The 10,646-nt window shown below is 36.1% G+C and overlaps 2 long non-coding RNA genes across 2 annotated transcripts; one reads left to right on the top strand and one right to left on the bottom strand.

The window, feature by feature from the left end:
* Window positions 1-7,440: 7,440 nt before the first annotated feature.
* Window positions 7,441-8,876, top strand: LOC126381813 (uncharacterized). The gene is made up of 3 exons (XR_007568978.1): window positions 7,441-7,930; window positions 8,063-8,241; window positions 8,746-8,876. It is a non-coding gene; the product is annotated as an uncharacterized LOC126381813 (long non-coding RNA).
* A 210-nt stretch (window positions 8,877-9,086) lies between these two features.
* On the bottom strand, window positions 9,087-10,393 carry LOC126381814 (uncharacterized). Its single transcript, XR_007568979.1, has 3 exons — window positions 10,198-10,393; window positions 9,870-10,090; window positions 9,087-9,792 (listed from the first exon to the last, which is right to left on the bottom strand). It is a non-coding gene; the product is annotated as an uncharacterized LOC126381814 (long non-coding RNA).
* Window positions 10,394-10,646: the final 253 nt, after the last annotated feature.

The raw sequence follows: 10,646 nt of genomic DNA, 5'->3' as shown, positions 1-10,646 counted from the left end.
TCCTTTCATTTTATACTCTTTTGACTCATTGCATCCTCGACCTTCATAAGAACAACACAAGTATATTATACTGTTTAGATCTACTGTTTAGATATACTGTCTCCTCTAATTCTTGATTCTTTTGTGAATTGTTATTAATAAACTATATATATTCCTGCTTGCTGCTTGCCTGTAATTTGTCATCGTCATCATCCATAATTGTACTGAGTGGACGAAGCGATCGAGGCCGTATTGGGACCGTTCGCTCCAAATGTATATTTTAATCAATGCTGCGCCGCCCGGAAATGAATGACGTCCGTTTTCAATGCAACACCCCACTCCACGTAATCGACTATATATATAAAATATCCCACCGCCGTCGCCTCGATTGACTTCACCTTTCGCATTGCACAAAATTGAATATTCCGGCTAAAACCGTTTTATGGGAGTCTTAATTAAAAGAGGAAATAGGCCAGCTACTCTCGCGTCGAAAATTAGAAAGCCGGTACGATAATTATACCTTTAATAAACTTGAGATTGTCGTCTTTGTGATGCTATTATGTATACAAAATGGAAAGCGAAAACAACATGGCTTCATTCTTACATAGCAATAATTATTTAAATTAAAATATTCTTAATTTTTCACATCTGGGGTCGTTTCACCCGGTTGAGTACATTTGTATGCTATGCTACCCTTTAGTTGTCTAACGTCCAAATTTATTGATACCATTTTTCACTAGATTGCTTTATTGCAGCTCTCACGTACTTATGCTGTATTAACTTACATCCTTAACGGCGTTTGGCGCGCTTCCAGCGGGGAACTCAGCAAGACAAAACTTTGTAGTCACTAATCAACGGCTCCCTATTTAGTTTTATGCCTCCCTGTGAACTCTCTCGTTCGCCGAGTATTAGCGTTAATGGTTTGAGTGGTAGAATATATCATAATCCTGAAAGATGCGGAAATCTCAGAGGAAAAAGTTGTGAAACTATTATTGATGTGGTGGTATAAATAGTCTGTATTAACGTAAGTAGTGAATTATTGTGAAGTGCATAACGTCCTCTGAGCATTATGTTAAAGATGAGTGGTGATGAGGAGTCGGAAGTGGTCCGCAGGCCAGGTTTTGCGTGGACTATTACGTAACTCAGGAATCGGTCGACCAGCATCACTGAAACGGTTTGGAATCCGGCTCTAGATAGAGTGCCTCTGCATTACGTCTAGATTTCTCTACTAGCCATCCATTTGGAAACTGCTCTATCTTTTACCGTATAAAACAATACGAATAGCGAAAATAGATAACAGTCTAATGAAACCAGATTTCTGTAATTTTGTTTGACGTATGCGTATCGTTGGGCAACAATTCCTTTGAAGAGAAGACTCCTTTGGTTGAGGGCAGCAATCGTGTTTGCTTTATCGGAAAATTCGTCCAATTCCTCTATAAACAATGTATTCTTTTGTTGTCCGATGGTCATATGTGAGAGGAATAAATATGTGATATCTTTGAGTCGGTCTTGTTTGATCATATGTTGGGTAGATATTGCCAAGTTGATCAATGTCGGTAAAATAAATATACTGGAAGGCCGAATCTATGTTTTAGTCAAATCCACTGAAAGTTGTATTTCCTTTTATCACAGATTATATATACGTACAAAATCTGTGTAAGAGTAGTCTACTTGATACTTCATCATATTTTGCATTTGAATTAGCAGCGTGTAAGATACGAACAGCGCGGCGTGGTTTTGAAAGTACGTTCGTATTTTCAATGCAGATGTATTTCGAACACAACGATAGATAGCCGTTGGAGCAGGCATGAACGTGAGCTGAGAGCTCTATTGACGTTTCAGTTAGATTTCATTCACTGTCGAACTTAGTTGTCGTTAATACGTCTATGTTTGTTGCTATTCTGTTATCACAACAGCATAACCAGGTGCTACGCGTCAGCAAGTATCTACTATAATTGCCGTGGTTAAAAATATATTGGATACTAAAAGAAAACAGTAAGCTACAGTCGGCGGTTAAAGATAATATCCAAAGTGAATCCAGGCTGAAGAGGACGACCGAGTGTCTTTTTCGGCTTACAGCGACGAGACACACAAAAGGGTGGCAAACAACTGAAAACACTGGCTGTGAAGAGCTTAAGTTGTCGGATCATTAACTCGTTAATTCAATTAACTTGGCCTAAGTTCTGTTTAGTGGGACTGTGGACTGAAGTGTCTTAAGTGTTTCAACGTTTATTAATCTCAATCCAGTCTCAATCTTATTTATAACTAACGTTCCGCTCCGACTTCGCTCGGGTGCAATGCTGAGGAAAAATGAAATCATTTACGACATCACATTAAAAACCTCAAAAATAACAGTATTTCTCCACTATTTAATGGATGTTGTTATACTAATCACTCTCTTGAATCACTCTATCTATTAAAAAAAAAACGCATCAAAATCCGTTGCGTAGTTTTAAAGATTTAAGCGTACATAGGGATATAGGGACAGAAAAAGCGACTTTGTTTTATACTATGCAGTGATGTATAGATATTTATACTGTATATACTGTGACCGCACATTGGAGGCAGAATACCAAAAGACAACAGCCAAGGTCAACAACGCGTGAATATATTTTAGGTGCATAAGTGATTGCGCAGCACAGATCCACCTTCTCGTCTTCAGGATCCGGGCATCAGTGGACCAGAAAACCGGTACGACCGACTCCTATCGGTCCTAGAAGATGCAGCAACTGACCGCACGTTATTTAAAGACTCCAACATGCGTTCTTTAAGGCGTGTTTATAATAAGAAAAATAAACAAAAATACTTAAATAAAAATCCAATAATTACTAAATACATTATTCTTCGTATATTACTTACTGTTTACATTGTTGTCCTGGGCTGTAGATATCGCGGCAGCTTTTCTATAATTACATGGCTGACCCATGATCGAAGACTATGGGGCAATAAGGGACAGGCCTTAGGCTAATAGTCTGATTATCTAATTACCCTGCACCAGCCGAGTAGATTGTACTAACATTGCTTTTTCCTTTCAAACATCATGATAATATGATAAAAAAAATAGAAAAAAACTGTTAGTACGCTCTACTCTAAAAGGTAGTAAGCACGACTTTGTACCCCTGTTGAAATTAGGCATGAGTTTATATGTATGGTATGTATGTTCAACAAAGGATAACGTTTTATCTTAAGTGGCGTCGTTTTATCTATTTTGAGACATCTCTTGTTTAGACCGAACACATGTTTTTTCCCGCTGATAGGATTCCTCTCACTTGCCCCTACGTGGGTTGTAAAGGCTCATAATTTTATATTTCACAGCGTTGGAGAAAACAATACTGAAATCATTTCCGAAATTTTATTCGGTAAGTTACACAAAATATTTATCAAGCGTGGGTTTTATCGGTGTACGTAGGAGGTACTATGAGTCCCACATAAGCTACTGTACTTCTGATTACGTAGTTGTATAGATTAGAATGGGAAAAATGTTTATATTTTCGAAGAATACAAAATGTGTTACAATTACAAGCCCACATACCTACTTTCCTGAACTGAAACTAAAATGAAATTGATTGCGAGCAACTGCTTATCATGTGGAGCGTATCAAAGAAGTCGACTAAGAGCGTATGAACTGATAATATCAAAAGCAGGGTCAAGTCGGGAACAGTGACTCACTTTATTCAACAAGCCTCACTCTTATCATAGACAAAAAAGGCTGGTAAAGTGCGAGTCGGACTCGCGTACTGAGTAAACTGCCGTAAATTAACAAATTTTATAATTCATATTTATATAGAAGTGATTGACAATTATTTTTTTATATATTTTATAAATAAACTTTCTCGGGTTGGTTCTTTTTGGTTGAACTTGCTACTGGGTTTTCTATTTCTAGTATTTATCATTGTTTTATTTATGTAATCGCCAATTTATATGTTTCGGAATATATTCCTTGTTTATGTACTTTATGAATATACATTATTTTATATTTCAAAATGTTAAAGGTCGCCTAACAAACACAAGGATATAAAATGTTAGCCTACGATTATTTACCGCAATCAATAACATCCGATTTACTAGGTAATTGAAAACAAAGGGTGCTAAGTAATTAAACGTTAAGAGGAGAATTAATACCGAATATTATTACTCGCAAATATTTTAAGCATCTCACTTCGTTTTCATAAACCTTAGAGGCAGCTCGTTTTAATAAGATCCGAATTAGGAGTAGAGGATAAGGAAAAATATACCGAGCTGACTCGGGATAAAATCGGAATTTCGTTTTATTATATTTTGATTTAAAATTTTAAACAGCCTGAATATTAAGCTTGTGTTTTAAGTGGCTACATTAGGGCTTTAATTAGTTTTATGTGGTAACTTATATGCTTATATTTTATAATACCTACTTTGGTTTTTCATCAGTTCTTTAAGATGTTAGGTACACAATTGTTTATTTACTTCAATTTTAAAATTAATCCTTTTATGAACGCCTGTAACGGTTGTCGCGGCTTGAAATTCCCTGTGTTTGTCGGGTGCTAATAATAGATTTAATATAGTGTTTACCTTTTACTTCTTATTTAATTTATTAGCCTACTTAACAACCTAGTTTAATGAGATACTTTTTACAAAACTACAATACGATACGTTTTCTTTGTAGTTTGAATGGAAATACTGTCCTGTCGACATCAATAAAAGCGGTCAAACGTCGTGCTCATTGTAATTAAAAATAAAGTCGGTAAATAAGTTGAAAAGTAAAATGAGATTGACTTTTGATCATCTTAGATTGGTTTTTATTTCTAAATTAGCATTTTATAATTTATCTTTGACGCAGCCAAATACCCTATTGCCAGTCAACGGCATATCGAGAGCTATAGTTCTTTGTCATAGAAATTAAATCTAAAATCCTCGTATCCTGGCAACACCGTGATTGTGGTCAGTACTGGATGTTTTATCGTCTGTCTACTCGCGCGTACCAAACACCATAGTGTGACATTTCGCAAAAATGACAATGAAATATTCAGGACGGGAAACGTTGAATATGTAAATAAGAGAGAATGTTTCAACTACATTCACTTTGCATTTCCATCGGGCTCCTCGTTACGGAATCGGAGCTACAAATTAAATATTTGTCGGGAAACTTACACCCAGTAGTATATTTAGGTAATAACTGCTCAAATAAACCGCATCGTCGCTTTTTATTTATTCAGTTTTCACAACTTATTTCTATTTGCATTTTCCGTTTGTAAACAGTTGCAAAAGTGAACTATATTTAGCAAAAAAACTCATGAGTTTGTTGCATGGTTGTGGACTTTGCAAGTAATAGTATTAAAAACTAAGTTGGTTTAAAAGTTGGATCTGTATTTAGCTCTACAAGCCGACCGCGCTGTTCTGACCTCACTTGAACACAATGTGTCCGCAAACTCCGTAGTAAGTTTGTAGTGCGTCAAAAACCTTTTAATAGCGCTCAAAAAATTAAAAGTTTGAAAAGCTTTTTTATGTATTCTTTTTGGCCTAATTGTGAATGTAACAAGCGTTGGTTATATGAACTTGTACGTTTAGGTACCTTTTTTTTTGATGTGACTTATTGTAAATTTGCCGCAGATGGCATTAACTACTTGGCCGGACAAATGGGGAGCGCTGAAGGCTCTCACCTGGTACAAAGTTTAAGACAACATGCCTGAGGGTGCCCACCTCGGCTCAGGGCGTCGTCTGAGAGGAAGTTTAGGTACCTACTACCTACACTTTTTACACAGATTACTACATAAGTACATAGTTACCCCAGGGGTACACAGACAGGTTTCAATCAAATAACTCACAGTGTTTATATTTTTAAAGTACCTAATAAATAAGTAAGACTACAGAGAATAGATCAATATAAATATCTTTAGAAATAATAACAAAATATATATGAGTTATGTAGGCACTTTTTGTACACCTTTGGTGCATTGATAAGCAACAAGGCAAATAAGTACTGATTTTTTGACATATTTTGGCTTATGAGTGTATGCATGTATAGTAAAACAACTTAGAAGAGGCAAACGGACAACCAAGTCAAACGATATACTTTTTACGAAACATTAAACGATACATTTTATCAAAGTATAGAAATACACGCATATTATGACGTCTGCCATCAAAGTGGTCAAACTTTGTACTTTTTGTCAAAATTCGCAGTTAAGTTAAAAAGAAGATTGAACATTTTAATCATTTTAGACTGGCTTCTATGTCTAGATTAGCATTTTATAATTTTATATCTTTCATCCAGTCATCTAGCCTATTAAAAGTGTTAGTGAAAATGTGACCCGTACTACTATGCCGTGGGCAGCAGAGAATGTAGACAGATCGCGGCCATCCATTCTCTTAACGTGGCCCATAAAGTTTGGAAAGATTCAGTGGGAATAAGCGAGTGATATCACTAGCTCCTACGTTCACTTTCACAGTTTTAAGTGTCCTTTATTCTCGTTGCTGGAAGAGATTTTTTTAAGTTCTTGAGTACAACTGTACTAATTCAAGAAGTCTTTTTGTCTTTTTCTTTCGTGTCGATGACAAGTCGAACAACGTGACTTATAATTTGATTTCCAAGTCCCACCTAATCGTATGCCCCCTGTGCCCTGAAACATGCGCGCGGGTGGACCTGATGAGCGCTTCCGCCCGTGCTCTTGCCATGGCAGCATATTGGGCTGACAAAAAAATATAATTAATCCATATGTCATCAGAATACAACAAACACATACGGTTGGTATGATGAATATGATTGTAATAAAGGCTTTGCACACCAAAAACAGGTCAGTAGTGGAGCAGTTCAGAAACAGCGCGGGGCAGTTTCAACTTAGGTCCACGTTACAACTACGTTGTTTTTGTAATCTTTGTCTAAGGATTTATCTTTACGCACTAATTTGATAATATTTCTTGTAAATCCTACACTCGGCAAAATGCGGCCGCGTCGCGCCTGCATAGCTGCTGATTTTGGTGTGACGCACGCGCACGGCATAATAGTTTCTTGTATTACAACATGCGCCCGCACCCGCACACAATCTGTGATGCTTCTAATCTGCTATAGGTACGTTATGCATGTGACTGACTTTTAAAATAGGTAAAAAATCCCATTACTTTTCTTGCCTTATCTCCATGATTACTCGTTTCTTTAGTACATTTTTATACAACCACATGTAATTTCCATTTAACAAGCAAGAAACACTACGCGCTAAAACAAGCAGCGAGTCTAGAGAGGATTTGCAGCGCGGGGAGCTGGTCGTAGATTCTGGAGCCTCACCGTCCACCAGCGCCGCGTGTACCACGCGCCGCGAGACCGCGCCGCGAGGTACCACGCCCCGTAGGGCTGTGAGACGCAGCGCCGCGCCGCCCAGTGCCGCGTCGCCTAGTGCTGCGCCGGCCAGGGCCAAATCACGCAGGGTTACAACACGCAGAGCCGCGCCGCCCATCGCCGCGTCGCCTATTGCTGCGCCGCCGGCCAGGGGGCCTACCGGCTAATTCGCCGAACTTCGGCGACTTGAAAACGATTCAGATAAATCGAAGTTCGGCGTTTGGTACCGGGTAATTTCCGATGTTCATTGCAATCTGGATGAAAATCAATCCATAGATAATAATAGACATATTAGAGGGGTGCATGATTGAACGAATGACTTTTGGTCTTGCGTTCCGTTGAGACATTTGGTAAACATTTAATATTTTATATCATTATGAAATTAAAAAATACAGACTAATTTTGTATGTTATTTTTATTAATTGATAATATTTTTAGTTAATCACTTTGTAAAGTCTTACAAATGTTTAAAACAAAAGGAAAATGCAACGACGGATTTTTCTTTTGCAACTGAAGTAATGAAACGCAAAAAAAAAAGAAAAATGACGTTATGTTATATCAGCTGACATACTTGAATTCGCGCCGAATGCAACAGTTTTATCTTCTCAGAATTTATACAATAACAACAATAACGAAAGAAATGTAAGTAAATTATTAATCTAGTAGTAGTAAGAAACAAGTCAAGAAAGAATAGTCACATAATGAACCTATTCATTGTTCAACAACATAAATAGTTTGTTGGAAACTTGTAAATGTATCTTTTTGTTTTTCTAGATCACCGATTTACTACCTACTAGATCTGAGAGTCGGAGGCTAGACATGGAGGAGCGACTTGTTTCAGCAGTTAACAAGCTGGCTGGCTACAGCTGCTGAAGCTAATAGCAAGGCCGCGGATATGCAAACAGAGTTGCTTCGGCTGCTGCTGGAGGAAGCTAGGTGAAGACCAATATAAGGTAATTTACTCAAACTTATTAAAAATTGTATGGAATTGGAGCAAGTAGGAGAAGTTTATAAGGATCACGACACTTAGTGGTCTGTCCTTACTGCCTACCCCGCCAGGGATGTAGCATAAAGATTGTATGTATGTTATATACCCAAATTTACCTCCTTGATCAGCATATTTTACTCCATACTAGCAAGAATAAAGGCCAAATATAAATATCCTTATACCTTTGTATGTGCTACTTTATTACATTCCAAAATATTTCCTTTACATTGTATTTCATTCCATTAGAGTCGGCTAGTGTTCCTAAACTTTTAATTCATGAAGGACCACTTTACAAAATTTTTGTCTTGCCGGGATCACCCAAATGAATAAAGTAATAACTAAAGGATTATAACTAGTCTATAAAGACTATTACTAATGTACATGATAGACGTCATAAAAACTTTGTCATATTGTGACTGTTTATATTTCGCATGTATTTTATATGAATTAATGGATTTATTTATTACAGGTTAAAGAATAGCAGCATGACGATTCTCAAGAACAAAGACACTAGCGAAGAACGAAGATACAAACTAAGTTAAAATACTTAAGTAAAAACATATGTATTCAATAAACTTGTATGTAAATATTTAAGCTAAAGTATAAGTACTCCATTTATGTTATTTAAGTGAAGTTGTATTTAATTTAAATACTTAAGTTTGGTCATGTTATTTAAGTGAGTTTGTCTAGGGGTAACATTAAAGTACATTAAAGACAAAGCAACTAGATATCATTTTACCAAGAACTATTTTGAAACAAAAATAATATAGCATCACGCTTCTATTCCCGAAGGGGTAAGCAGAGGTGTATAGTATATGTATACACCCACTCCTTGCCAACTACTATCTAATAAAAGGATTTGTATAGGTGTATTGATGAAGATGTTGGATGCAATTAACTTATATTTCCATATTATAGTAAGAATTGGGAACAATATTATATTTGTAGTATGTTCTAATTGATTACATTTCTTTGATCCACTCGCAGGGCTTTTTTGACTATACTATTACACATTACAAATAGTCTAGTCCAATAAGGCCCCGCAAGCTTGTATTTATACAAAATAAATGGATTTATTTATTACAAGTTAAAGATAGATGGATAAACTACTTTATTAAGCACAATGGACACAAGATTAGAAAAAATGTATCTACTTGAGAGATAGGTTGGTTAATGAGAGGGGTGTAATGAAACAAATTATGTAATAACACAAAATAAATAAATATGCATAATGAAAATAGTTTATTTGATGTCAATAAAGAAAGGTTTGTTTAGATGTTGTATTATTGAATAACAAATCTGCCACTTTTGATTACACCACACTGACTTCATAATTTACATTTCAAGGACCACACAAGTCCGCTTAATGAACTTAAACATATTAAAATTAAGGAGATGTTCCTTTTCCCTTCTCAAAGTGCTGTTGTTCCAAATATGGTTATCTTGGCTAGTAGTCTAGCACTAACACTCCCATTGGATGCATCATAAATGTAATGCTCATATCTCCATCACAAACCTGAAAATTAAAATATTTTTAGTGACTCAATCATAAGAATCAAAACAAATGTAGCTAGTTAAAGGCATGATTCTTACCAACATAACATGCAATGAATGGTAATACTTGCTATTGAAGAAGGCCTCTTCCCACTTGTGAGGTTGGATAATGGCAATTTGTGTGCCATGGATGCATCCAAGTACTCCAAGAAATCCAAATTTGTCATTAAAACCTCTGGAGACTTCTATATGCTCAGTTTTTGTCCGAGGAAACTTGATATATTATCTCACGATTGCAGGCTGATTGAGGGCATTTGTCACTGTAATTATAACATACAGATATTATATTGGATTCATGTAATGTTGTAGTATAACTTTAATTATCAAAATATAAGGTAAAATATAACATAATATAGTAACCACCTACCTTAAAGTCGATTGCACAGTTGTAGAGCATTGGACCTTCAGATATGGTCCTAAGTCATGATACAAAGTCCGATATGCATCTTTTGATAATCTAAAATTACCAATGTAGCTACTCTCTGAAACAAAACAAAATAGATAAGTATGAAATGATCAAAAATGGCTTCTAGTAAGTTCAGCAACTTTTCCTCTGTAAACATTGAGCCACTTGTCAGAAATAATGTTATAAATAGATGTACCTGTGAGAAGTATATACCGGCTTTTCTCTCGAAGTATCCTGCAATCGATTTGCTCAAGATTCTGAAGACATTTTCTTCCGCAGCAGCCCATAAAACAACTATCTCCATGACACTGTATTTAGGTATTTAAACACGAAAATCCACGCCGATATCAATTTTATATTGATTAAGATGTTCCTAAAATTTGTCGCCCACCGTAAATAGCTCCTAATAT

The sequence above is a fragment of the Pectinophora gossypiella genome, chromosome 3 (genome assembly GCF_024362695.1).
Source record: "Pectinophora gossypiella chromosome 3, ilPecGoss1.1, whole genome shotgun sequence".
Classification (NCBI taxonomy): domain Eukaryota; kingdom Metazoa; phylum Arthropoda; class Insecta; order Lepidoptera; family Gelechiidae; genus Pectinophora; species Pectinophora gossypiella.
This window is presented reverse-complemented; position numbering and strand designations above follow the sequence as displayed.